This window comes from Cervus canadensis, chromosome 10, assembly GCF_019320065.1.
Source record: "Cervus canadensis isolate Bull #8, Minnesota chromosome 10, ASM1932006v1, whole genome shotgun sequence".
Classification (NCBI taxonomy): domain Eukaryota; kingdom Metazoa; phylum Chordata; class Mammalia; order Artiodactyla; family Cervidae; genus Cervus; species Cervus canadensis.
In genome coordinates this window covers 9025111-9037915 of record NC_057395.1, presented here as the reverse complement: position 1 = coordinate 9037915, position 12805 = coordinate 9025111, and the positions used below count along the sequence as shown (strand labels likewise).

At 46.5% G+C, this 12805-nt stretch overlaps 2 protein-coding genes and 1 pseudogene across 13 annotated transcripts in view; 1 reads left to right on the top strand and 2 right to left on the bottom strand.

Moving 5' to 3' along the window:
* The window catches only part of LOC122447860 (ankyrin repeat domain-containing protein 26-like), a 578892-nt gene that overhangs the window by 265798 nt on the left and 300289 nt on the right, over positions 1-12805 (top strand). The gene's annotated exons all lie outside the window — the stretch shown is intronic.
* The window catches only part of LOC122447871, a 318875-nt pseudogene that overhangs the window by 25282 nt on the left and 280788 nt on the right, over positions 1-12805 (bottom strand).
* LOC122447862 (ankyrin repeat domain-containing protein 26-like) overlaps positions 1-12805 on the bottom strand; it is a 378001-nt gene that overhangs the window by 164050 nt on the left and 201146 nt on the right. The gene's annotated exons all lie outside the window — the stretch shown is intronic.

Sequence of the window (12805 nt, the reverse complement as noted above, 5' to 3'; positions counted from 1 at the left end):
ACCTGGACAGGACACAGAGGGCAAGGACCTCAGCACAGCCAGGCAGGCTCAGACTCCGCATGAGTCTATAGTCAGGGGCAGAGGCAGGTGTGGACTTCAGCTAGGGATTCTTGAGACTCGCTTAAGCCCTAATACACCCCTGCACTTTCTTCTTTCCTCCTTACCTGCCCACATCTGCGGAGCAATGGGGACTCCGTAGGCAGAGAAGAAACGACACTGCCTCTGCAGGAATCTGAGTGGCCAGAGAGACTGGGGAGTGGGGGTGCGGCCTGGGCTGGGACCAGGAGAGAACGCGGGTTTGGAGGGGACGAACCAGAAGGGGCCAGCGGGAGAGAAAGGCATAGGGTCCCAGGAAGCAAGGCCAGGCCAGGAAAACAGACCGTTTCACACAGGTGGGTCATGGTCCCAGGGACCAAGTACCATCTCCCTTCTCTCCTCCTCACCCAAAACTGGCCCGCAGCCCCTGACCATGGGAGCATCAGAGGAGGAGGCTGGGTCCAACCGGGCCTCCAGGAGAAACAGTGATGCCAGCGATGGACAGAAACTGAGAACAAGGGAGGAGTCTGGGGAGGAAGATGCTGAGTTCCATGTGACAGAGGACATCTAGGGCAGGAGGACCATGTTCCTGGACCCTGTGAGCTTATCACGGGCAGGGCCCGGCCCTGTACACTCTCCCCATGTGGGAACTCCCGGGGCTGCTGGAGAGGAGGAGCCGTTCCCACTGACAGGGAGCAAACGGGAGGCTTGAGCACCCCATGCAGGGAGCAGGGGCCTGCATGCAGGCTCCGCACCTGCTCTGGTTTCTGTCTACACACAGGCTGTGGCTGGTTGCTGAGCGGGGAGCAGCGGGAAGAGAAAGGCCATGTCAGGTGGGAGTGGGCATTGGGGACACACTCGGGAAACCAGGTGCGCCTGACAGCACGCAGACTCCTGCCTGGGGCTCAGCCACTCGCCGATCACTGCAGGTCGTGACCCAGCACCACGTCTGCACCCTTGGCCTCAGTGGGCTCCTGCCTCTCCCCTCCTGAGATCCCCTGGTCCGTGTCCAGAGGCCCACCTGCCCTTGATGTGGTGTCCCCTTTCTTCATGGTTTTGGCTGCTCAGCCCTTTCCTCAGAGCAACAAGACATCCAGAAATCATACACATTAGGACCGGTTAATAATGTTCTCTGAAAGTGTCACCTCCTCCCTCCACCAGGGGGAAATGCGTCTCTAGGAACGTGTCCACGAGGCAAGTCAGGCCAGGAGGGGGCAGCGTCTCACCACCCACAGGGCACAGAGCTGCGGCCTCTCAGTGGGAAGGTCCAGTCCCCTCCCGCTGCCCAGACGGCCGCAGACCACAGGGTCAGCCGCGCCTTGTGCCTCCTGTGTGTGAGTATTTATTCATAGGAGCAGAATGCCAAACTCTACAAGGGAAAAATACATTGGTTTGGGATCTCCCTGGTGGTCCAGTGGTAAGGACTCTGCGGTGCCAATGCTGGGGGTAAAGGTTCAATCCCCAGTCAGGGAACTAATATCTCACTATGCTGAGCGGCATATCCAAAAGATTAAACAAGCAAAAAACAAAACAAAACAACAAGAATATTTTGGTTATGTGTTCTGTGATGGCCTTCACTGAAAGAGCAGAACTACTGAGAAGCAGAATGTTCTTGAAAACCCCAGGCATTTGGCCCAAGGGTGCCACGCACATTCGTGGAGCACATGTTCCCAATCATGGCAGGAGACAGTGGGAAGGACCAGCAGGCAGATTAGAAAGCGGGAGAGAGGGATGCTGTGGACTGGCCGGGGAAGCAGGGATGAAGCCCATGGGAGAGGCCAGGAGGGTGGCCCTCATGGGAAGCACACAGCCGCGGAGGGTGGGCGCAGGGCTTGCTGGACTCTCACAACAGGGGCCGCCCGTGTGCACCAGCCCTGGCCAAGCCACCTCAGGCAAGCCTATGACTAACCCACCGACTGACTGGGTAATTGAGGAAAGCTCTGAAAATTGAAAGAGAAAAGCAACACAGAACAAAACGGGGGTTGGTAGGGAACAGTACCAGTCATGAAGAGGACACAAGTTACCACACACAGGAGTTCCAGCACAGAAAAGGGAGCGATGACACGGGCGTGGCCTTTCTCAGGCACCTTCACGTCCAGGGTCACAGGATCACACCCCAAGTTGGGAAAGGCAAGTGGCCTTCTTCCCACCTCAGGGAAGAGATACCTGAGACAAAGCAACCAATGACTGGACCCTTCAGGTCCCACGGCGGACACTGACAAGGTGGCTCCTCCCCCTGGTCAGACTTCTCCCTCGGTCAGACTCCTTTCCCATCAGGCTCCACCACCTTATCAGACTCCTCCCCTGTCAGGCTCGTCCCCCTGGTCAGACTCCACCCCCTTATCAGACTCCGCCCCTATCAGACCCCGCCCCCTTATCAGACTCCTCCCCCGACAGGCTTGTCTCCCCCAGGTCAGGGCTCCCAAGTGGCTCCAGCAGGGGGCGGTGGGACACCAACCGATTTCAGCCCCAGGGGAGGCCGCAAGTGCTTCCTCAAGGGCCTAGCTCCAGACGAGAAAACCTCACCTGAGTAATGGGAACGATCAGCCACAGGATTTCAGGGGTGGGGGGCGCTGGGGGGCTCACTGGAATCTACATGACAGGTACGTAAGCCCCAAACCTCCCAATGGCACCTCCTGCCCCAGTCATGCACCTGCTCCCGACCAAGGCCCCTCCTGGGGTCTGGGAGCAGACCAGGGGCTTGTGCGGGTCAGACACCTTGAACCCCTGCCCCGTGGGGGAAGGAGGGACCCGCTGGCCACTGCACTCTCCCTCCCAGCACTGCTCAGATGCAGCCTCCACCGGTTATCCGGCCAGAGAACAGCAGGCGCTGCCAGCCAAGGAGTTGGCCCATCTTCTAAGGAGCACGTCCACCATCACCTTCCCACTGGACCCACAGGCCACACCTCCAAGCGGGCCTCCCTTCAGAATTCTCCCTCCACTCCTGACCAGTATCAAAGCCCCTCTTCACTTGTTTTGAAATATTACCTTTGTTCCACTGACCCCACTGGAAACCAGGATTCTAACAAGTCCGAGGAGCACAGAGCACTATTGTCTGAGACAGAAGACAGGCGGAGGGCTGCCTCAGCTGGTGGCATCCTGCTTGTTCCACCAGCCTCCCAGCATGGCCAGCACCTTACACCTGCATTGCGCCTTGGATGATCAAATTCTTCCACCTCTCCACATCCACTTTATCTTGTCTACACCGTTCACTGTAAGGACAGCATTAGATATTACTTGGCATTTGTGAGATTGTGACTTACAATAAATATGAATTTGGTCTTCCTCCCATCCCTTGCACAGCTTCTAAAACCCTCGAATTTCCAAAGTGATGAGAGCAACCACACCCAAGTTTATGCTTGGTTTATAAGCTGACTTTGAGAACCACACCTTGAGATGGGCTGGTTGCCAGGGAAACCAACGATGTGATTAGAGGTTAGTACTTTCAGCCCTACCTGACCTCTAGGGAGGTCAGAGGCTGGATGTTGAATTCAATCACTGATGCCCCATCACTGGATCAGTCATGACTGTGTAACGAAGCCTCCATAAACCCCGAAAGGACAGCATTCAGAGACCTTCTGGGTTGGTGAACAAGGGGAGACTGGGGAAGAGTGAGCCCTGGAGAGGGTGTGGGGCCTCTGAGCCTCTTCCCACAGCCCATGCACCTCTCACCCTGAGTTACATTCTTTGCAATAAACCGCTGATCCACTAATGGGTTGCCCTGAACTCCTCTAGCAAATTAACTGAACCTGAGGAGGCCGTGGGCACCTCTGATCTTTAGCCAGTGGGTCAGAAGCACAGGTGACAAGCTGGACTTGAGATTGTTGTCTGAAGGCATTGCTGTCTTAGCCTGTGGGGTCTGCAGCTGTGTCCAGGGGGATGGTGTCAGAATGGAGTTGAACTGCAGGACACCCAGCTGGTGTTGCCAAATGGCCTGGTGCGGGGGAAATTACACAGATCTGGTGACCAGAAGCGCCAGGGTATTCACAGGATTTTGTGAAGTGCAGAGGAAAACACGAGAGTTTTTCCCTTACAGAACCATTTAACAAATAAGGAGCCCAAAGAAGAAAAAAACCCAGGTGCTGCAGTCCATGGTCCCAGTCCATGCATTGGGGGATCATAGACCTGCTGCATTGTTCAGGTACAACATCACATTCCAGAAGTCACAGAATCACAGAAAGAGACGAAAAGAAGACCACAAAGGCCTCTTCCCTGACTCCATAGACCCACTGTCTTTATCTGAGGAGGCAAGACCAGCCTGTGATGACAACACAGCCCCGAAACCATCCGTAAATTCCTCGAAGTTGACCTGTGAATTTGAGAAAACCGGTCAACACTGCTTTCGACAGGCCACATACATAACACACTGGCCTTTGGTGTTTTCTCAGATCTTATGTTGCCTTCAGCACTGAGGACATTTTTTCAAATGTTTACTTAAGGTTTGAAAAACCTGAAGATATAGAGAGGCAATTAAGCCCTTCACCAAAAAAACACAAACACCTAAAAAAAAAAGAAAGAAAGAAAACAACTCCATAAAAGGAAATTAGATAACATAGTTAGAAAACAGTGCAGAAAAGAGGCGTCTGATGATCACAAACATTAGCACATAAAGAAATATCAATGTCTTCACTACCCACCAAGAAAGAGAACATGCTAGCACCTAGGCTAGTCCTCCACCAAGGTTTCTTTCCTGATTAAATCCCCTGCCCCTACACTGGGGGAAGAAAAAAGCTCTGAACACTCACACGTATGTCTTAAGAGATTCTCTGGAGTATTCGCACCTAAGAATGGGATTGCTGGGTCACAGAATATACCTTTATATCCTCTTGGTAAATTGAATCTTTTGTCACTATACAATGCTGACCCTCTTCAGTTCAGTAATGCTTTTTACCCTCGAGACTAGCTTTCTTATGGAGCTTAAAAGTTTCATATCAACCAGTTTTACACTCTTCAGGGACAACACAAAGCCTGTCTGATAATTTGTGCCTTGCTTATCATTTATTTTAACGCCTTACAAGATATTTTTGTTTTTATATAGCCAATGTTCATTTAGAATTATTCAAATATTTGCCACTTTGTTTTTCATTTCTTCCTTCATTTCCGACCTTCTGCCTGGGATAGTTTTCCATCTATCTGAAATAGATCTTTGAGACTTACCTTTTGCTTAAGTATGCTGGTGCTAAGCTCTTTTAGTGTGATTTTCACTTTGATTCTTTCTTCAGCAAAAATGTAATTTATTAAAAGAATATTGGAAAGGATCCAGATGTGCTTGAAGAAAATGGGTAAATAAACTGTGACTCAGTCAGACAATGAAAGACGACAACAGGGGAAACAAAAAACACTGACAGAGACAATAAATGCACACTGACCTACACTCTCTGAATACAGACTGCAGACATGATACTGAGTAAAAGAACCAGAGTATGCACTGAGCATGCGCTGTATATATATCCACCTGTATGAAGTTCAGAAACAGGCAAACAAATCTCTGCTGTTCTCATCAAGACAGTGGCAACTGTTGGAGCCAGAGGGACCCCAGGGGCACCTGAGGAGGGATGCAGGATGCTGGGGGCCCAGGTGTGCTTGCAATGGATGTTCACTGAGCTGCACACTTTCCAACTCTTTTCTCTGCCTGTGCTTCACCTGACGTCACACAGAAAGAAATCAACGCAGGAGATTCTTGTAGGTCAAAATGTCACCGGTATGTGCTAGAGAAGCAGGCCTGGCGCTGTAGGTCCCACACCTGGAACAGAACTTGAATGAGCACATTTCTATTGTTGCCTCTGAGCACTAAATGTAGCTGTTGGCTGTGGAACGTCTCTGCCTGGGTTATACACTATCAGACTTGAAGGTGGACTACTTATATGTGTGTTTATCTTCTGGCTCCCCAACTAGCATGTGGTCTCACGGCCGACACATTGTAAATACTTAACAAATGTCTATTGGATGTGTTGGTCTCTATATCCTTCAAAACTGAGCAGAATTCACCTTCTCAAGGAGACATTCTTTCACCTTTTTTTTTTTTTTTTTAATTTTTTTATTAGTTGGAGGCCAATCACTTCACAACATTTCAGTGGGTTTTGTCATACATTGATATGAATCAGCCATAGATTTACACTTATTCCCCATCCCGATCCCCTCTCCCACCTCCCTCTCCACCCGATTCCTCTGGTTCTTCCCAGTGCACCAGGCCCGAGCACTTGTCTCATGCATCCCACCTGGGCTGGTGATCTGTTTCACCATAGATAGTGTACATGCTGTTCTTTTGAAATATCCCACCCTCACCTTCTCCCACAGAGTTCAAAAGTCTGTTCTGTATTTCTGTGTCTTTTTTCTGTTTTGCATATAGGGTTATCGTTACCATCTTTCTAAATTCCATATATATGTGTTAGTATGCTGTAACGTTCTTTGTCTTTCTGGCTTACTTCACTCTGTATAAGGGGCTCCAGTTTCATCCATCTCATTAGGACTGGTTCAAATGAATTCTTTTTTGACGGCTGAGTAATATTCCATGGTGTATATGTACCACAGCTTCCTTATCCATTCATCTGCTGATGGGCATCTAGGTTGCTTCCATGTCCTGGCTATTATAAACAGTGCTGCGATGAACATTGGGGTGCACGTGTCTCTTTCAGATCTGGTTTCCTCAGTGTGTATGCCCAGAAGTGGGATTGCTGGGTCATATGGCAGTTCTATTTCCAGTTTTTTAAAGAATCTCCACACTGTTTTCCATAGTGGCTGTACTAGTTTGCATTCCCACCAACAGTGTAAGAGGGTTCCCTTTTCTCCACACCCTCTCCAGCATTTATTGCTTGTAGACTTTTGGATAGCAGTCATCCTGACTGGTGTGTAATGGTACCTCATTGTCTTTCACCTTTCTTTAAAAATTTTTTTATTTATTTATTTTTGGCTCTGCTGGGGCTTCGTTGCTGCATGCAGGGTTTCTCTATTTGTCGCGAGAGGGGACTACTCTTCCTTGTGCTGTATGAACTGACCATTCTAGTAGCCCTCACTGGAAGGTGGGTGTAAATTTGCTAAACTGCTAGTATGATAATGTCTGAAACTTCTTCTTTTTTATGATGGTGCATCAATTTCATCAGGTGGTTCTATTAATTTATTCTTGTTCAGTCACAAGTCATGTCCAACTTTTGGCAACCCCATGGACTGCAACACACCAGGCCTCCCCTGTCCCTCACCATCTCCCAGAGTTTGCCCAAGTTCATGGCATGTTGGTGATGCCATCCAACCATCTCATTCTCTGTTGTCCCCTTCCCCTCCCTACCCTGAATCTTTCCCAGCATCAGAGTCTTTTCCAATGAGTTGGCTCTTCTCATCAGTGACCAGAGTACTGGACCTTCAGCTTCAGCACCAGTCCTTCCAATGAATATTCCAGGTTGATTGCCTTTAGGATTGACTGGTTTGATCTCCTTTTGACTCAAAAATCTTCCTCAGCACCACAATTCAAAAGCATCAATTCTTTGGCACTCAGTCTTCTTTATGATCCAACTCTCACATCCATACATGACTGCTGCAAAAGCCACTGCTTTGACTATATGGATCTTAACTAATCTCATCTTGAAAAGGCTGCATCCAGACTTATGCCATGTGGATCAATACTAGAAAGAATATTCTTGCAAAGCTTTCATTTCACAGAGATATTGTAATGCTTTCACTTTACATTCCTAGCTTCTAGATGTTGCCTAGCACATAATAAGTGCTCAAAGATACTTGTTGAGGGACTTCCCTGGTAGTCCAGTGCCTAAGACTCCAAGCTCCCAATGCAGGGGACCCAGCTCCACTGCTGGTCAGGGAACTAGATCTCACATGCCACAGCTAAGAGTTCAAATGCCCCAACTAAAGATCCCACATGTCGTAGGGAACACTGGTGCAGCTAAATAAATAATATTAAAAAAAACAACAAACAAACGACTACATGGGAGCAGAATGAAATGGCCATTTTGTTTGATCCAATCTCATGTCTTTTGTGTCTTTGATAATACTTATCAGCTTTCTTTTGAGCCATCAAACAGGAGGCGATTTGGGAATTCTCTGTTGGTTCAGTGGCTAGGACTCTGCACTTTCATAGCCAAGATCCCAGGTTCAATCCCTGGTTGGGGAACTAAGATCCCACAAGCTGTGTAGCATTCACCAAAAAAACAAAACAAACAAACAAACAAAAAAAACAGGAGGGAATCTGATGGCTGAGTGTGCTGCTGTTTTTTTTTTTTTTTTTCCCACATTCCAATAAATTTATTCTGTAAAAACAATACATTTTTTTGTTTTTGATTTTTTTTTTACAGTAAACTTTTCAACTACAAACCTCGAATACGCGAAAGATGTTCCAAGGACAAGCATAACAGGATTGATAAAACCCAAACTGACTAAATGTGTTCTCACAATATAAGTTGGCATAAAAATAAATAAAATTTTCTATTATCACAATTGCAACAATAATGTACACATAATAATGGTTTGTGGATGAGTATTAACTATTCTAATTCTAGTTCCAAAAGAAAACAACAGATCGTTTAAAAGTCTATATTTAAAAGTCAATGCTTTGTCTTACTTCCCATAGGGCTACTGCTGAGTCCAGCTTTAAAATGTAAAGTATCCAGATGGCTGAGTGTGCTGCTGTTTTATCTGATACCATTTGACTGTGTTTCTGTGTCCTCTCTCATCACAGCTCACAAAAGGAGGATGGGCCAGGGGGAAAAAAAAATCAAGGAAACCAGGTAACCTGTGTATCCTGTTTTAACCAGTGTAGATTTTCACAAATGTGCCTTTTGCTCACCTAGCCCTCGAATACAATTCCAGGTGATATCAAGAGGGGCTAGGACATGAGCGATCAAAATCACAGCCCGTTTCTTTTTTTTTTTTCCTGGCGACACCACAAATGGTATGTGGCATCTTAGTTCACCAGCCAAGGATGGAACAAACTCCCCCTGCAGTGGAAGCATGGAGTCTTAACCACTGGACCACGAGGGGAGTCCCCACACCTGAGTCTGAAGTCCATAAAGAAAACTCAATAGAGGGGAAAGTGACCGAGCTGCGTGGGGCGGGTGTGTGAGGCAGAGCCCTCCTCGCCCCAGGAGCAGCTCTGCTGACAGCACTGGCCACACGGGCTCTGGGGGAAGTAACAGGAGTCAGATTCCCCTCGAAGCTCCCCCAGGGCCAGCAGGGAGGGGTTTAAGGTTGTTCTTCATTTGTTTCTGCCCAAGAACCAACTCAGGAATCTTTCCAGGTTAGATTTATTTTCTCATTCAACATGAGACCAGTTTTATTGAGTTACGTCTGTGGCGGGGGCGGGGAGGGGGGCAGAATACTCTTCCTTCAACGGTAAGATGACCAACACAATTATAGGCACTGCTTTTTTTTTTTTTTTTTGACTGTGGAATCTTAATTTCCAAACCAGGGTTGAACCCGGGCCCCTGGCAGTGAAAGCCAGATCCCTAATGACTGGCCCACCAGGGGATTCCCAGGCACTGGTTTAAAATGAACACGTGTACCTCCCTGGTGGTCCAGTGGTTAAGAATCCGCTGCCAATGGAAGGGACGTGGGGCTCGATCCCTGGTCTGGGCAGATCCCTCAGGCTGCGGAGCAACTAAGCCCAAGCGCCACAACTGCTGAGCCTGCACTCTCGAGCCGGGGCTCTGCAACAGGAGAAGCCACTGCCATGAGGAACGAAGAACTTTCTCTAATTTTAACACTGTCTCCAAAAGTAAATCAGAAGTCAATTAAAACGGACTCAAATGCATTCCTTTTTAGAGCTGAATAACACACAGCTCTTTATCCACTCCGCTGTTGACCGTCATCTAGGTTACTTCCATGTCCTAGCTATTGTAAATAGTGCTGCAATGAACACTGAGGTACATGTGTCTTTTTGGAATTTGCTGTATGATGCAGGGAACCCAAAGCTGGCACTTTGTGACAACCTAGAGGGCTGGAACGGGGAGGGAGGTGGGAGGGAGGGGACATATGCATTCCTATGGCCAATTCAAGTCAATGTATGGCAGAAACCATCACAATATTGTAAAGATATTATCTTCTAAATAAAAATAAAAATGTAATATATAAAAGTTCATTCATTTAAAAGGCGAAAACTCAGGCAAACCTTATTTCTCCATGAGGAAGTACTTTTGAATCTGTGTTTAAAGTTACTTATAGTAAGTTTTATGCCACTACTAACAATTGTAACACATCAAAATATGGATGGTAGCCATAACAGCAGTATCTAAATCTTTGGGTCTATATATAGTGGTAAAAAGTGAACATACAAAAAAGCTATCAATCAACACCACTAAATATTAATGACAAGTCTGGCTCGTTGGGTGCTGCTTAAACAGCGGGTATTAGGGTTCAGTCTGAGTCTGTAAAGGGCGTCCCTGGTGGCACAAATGGTAAAGAATCCACCTGCAATGCACCTGACGCGAGTTTGATCCCAGGGTCTGGAAGATGCCCTGGAGAAGGGAATGGCTCCCCACTCCAGTATTCCTGCCTGGAGAATTCCATGGACAGAGGAGATTGGTGGGCTACAGTCCATGGGGTTGCAAACAGTTGAACACGATTGAGTAACTAACAATATCGCTTAGAATATGGAAAACTCAACACTGCTGGTTTTTAAATCTGCTTAAAAGTAAGTTAGATGCAGAGAAACAGCACTTAAAATACTATGTAAATTTTCATCATACACACGTAACACAAAAATATTTTCTTTTCAAAAAGATTTTCTCATTATCTTTAATGGGAAACAATGAAATGTCATGGAAACAGTCCAGTAGGGAAACGTTTAGTATTTATCTTTATAAATCTTATATTTTTAAACAAAATCTGTTGATACTCTGCTTTTGCTTGCAAAAATTGGTCATCATACACATTTGACCCATCTGAAGAGCTTCGAGAAGATACTTGAAAGGCATCAGATGCCAATTCAGCCTCAACTGGAAAGAAAAGGAAAGAATTATATTCTTTACCTAAAACACTTGAATTAAGTAAGTATTAGTTACAACAAACCAACAAAAAAACGAAAAAACCTGAGACCTTTCCTAGTGTTCCGAAAAATGAAATCTATCTATAGGTGGCATGACGTGAAATACAAGATTACAATTCTATAATCTGCTCATGGTGCATGTGTGGCTGAGCATCAGATTTCTGGTTTCCTCATTCTTCACTGGTTCACTCAGTAACTGTGTGCAAAGGTGCTGGGACAAGGACTGCAATTATAAGATGAAGGCGACCCAGGTCCACCCTGGAAAATGATATGCCCTCAACTGGAAAAACAGACAAACAGGCAACTTCCACACAGACTCACAAATACAAAACAGATATAAAAGACAGCACAGGGACACTCAGAAGGGACAGCCAGCTTCGTGTCAGTACTGCCAGCTTTCTGGTGGAGGTGCTGTGGAAGCAGATGCCTGAAGGACAGGACAAAGTACAGAAGATGGAGGGGAAAAGCTCGTACAAAGACCGGAGGTGAGGACGCGCGGCTGTGGGATCCTACAGTCTGGCTGGTTAGATGCAGAGTTGAGGGCAGAGGAGGGTGGTAAGGAGATAAGGCCGCCTACTTTGTCAGGACCCAAACCGATGTGGGTGTTTGGAGCTTTTCCTGAGGGTGAAAGATAAACTGGTGACAAAGTCAGTGACAGAGAAAGTTTAGTCACCCACCAAGTGACAGCTGCACACCCGTGACTGCTTGAGTCTGGGTTTCCAGCCTTAATTGCTACCAGCGCCTGAGAAGCGGGTGAACGCCACGTTTTCTGAGAATAGTGTCAGGTGCAGGCGGATCGTTCCACAGGGATGGAGGCAGTAGAAGAAGGAAATAGCCAGAAATAAAAGAAATACATAGACCTTTAGAGATTGTTTTTTCAAGCTATGGAACATGATGAATCAAGGAGGAAGAAGGATATTTTTCACTATGACTGCTCATGCTTTCACATTTTTCATTAGCTATATGTAAGAAAAAATATTTAAGATAGCAACTGTTATCCAAACAATGGAAAGAGATGCCACTGACTACCATGGATTTCAGAAATCAATGTCTAAATTTAATTCTTAGGTTTTGGCAACATACCTTCTTCTAGTTCTCTAGTTATACTCCTGTCCAACTCCCGCAGCATCCGAAATAAGTCAAATATTATTTATGTTTAAGATAAACAAGAGAATTATCATAGGAATAGAACTGATTCAAATGAATTCTTTTTAATGGCCGAGTAATATTCCATTGTGTATATGTACCATAGATTTCTTATCCATTCGTCTGCTGATGGACATCTAGGTTGCTTCCATGTCCTGGCCATTATAAACAGTGCTGCGATGAACATTGGGGTGCATGTGTCTCTTTCAGATCTGGTTTCCTCGGTGTGTATGCCCAGGAGTGCGATTGCTGAGTCATATGGCAGTTCTATTTCCAGTTTTTTAAGGAGTCTCCACACTGTTCTCCATAGTGGCTGTACTAGTTTGCATTTCCCCCAACAGTGTAAGAGGGTTCCCTTTTCTCCACACCCTCTCCAGCATTTATTGCTTGTAGACTTTTTGATAGCAGCCATCCTGACTGGCGTGTAGTGGTACCTCATTGTGGTTTTGATTTGCATTTCTCTGATAATGAGTGATGTTGAGCATCTTTTCATGTGTTTGTTAGCCATGTGTATATCTTCTCTGGAGAAATGTCTGTTTAGTTCTTTGTCCCATTTTTTGATTGGGTCATTTATTTTTCTGGAATTGGGCTGCAGGAGTTGCTTGTATATTTTTGAGATTAATCCTTTGTCTGTTT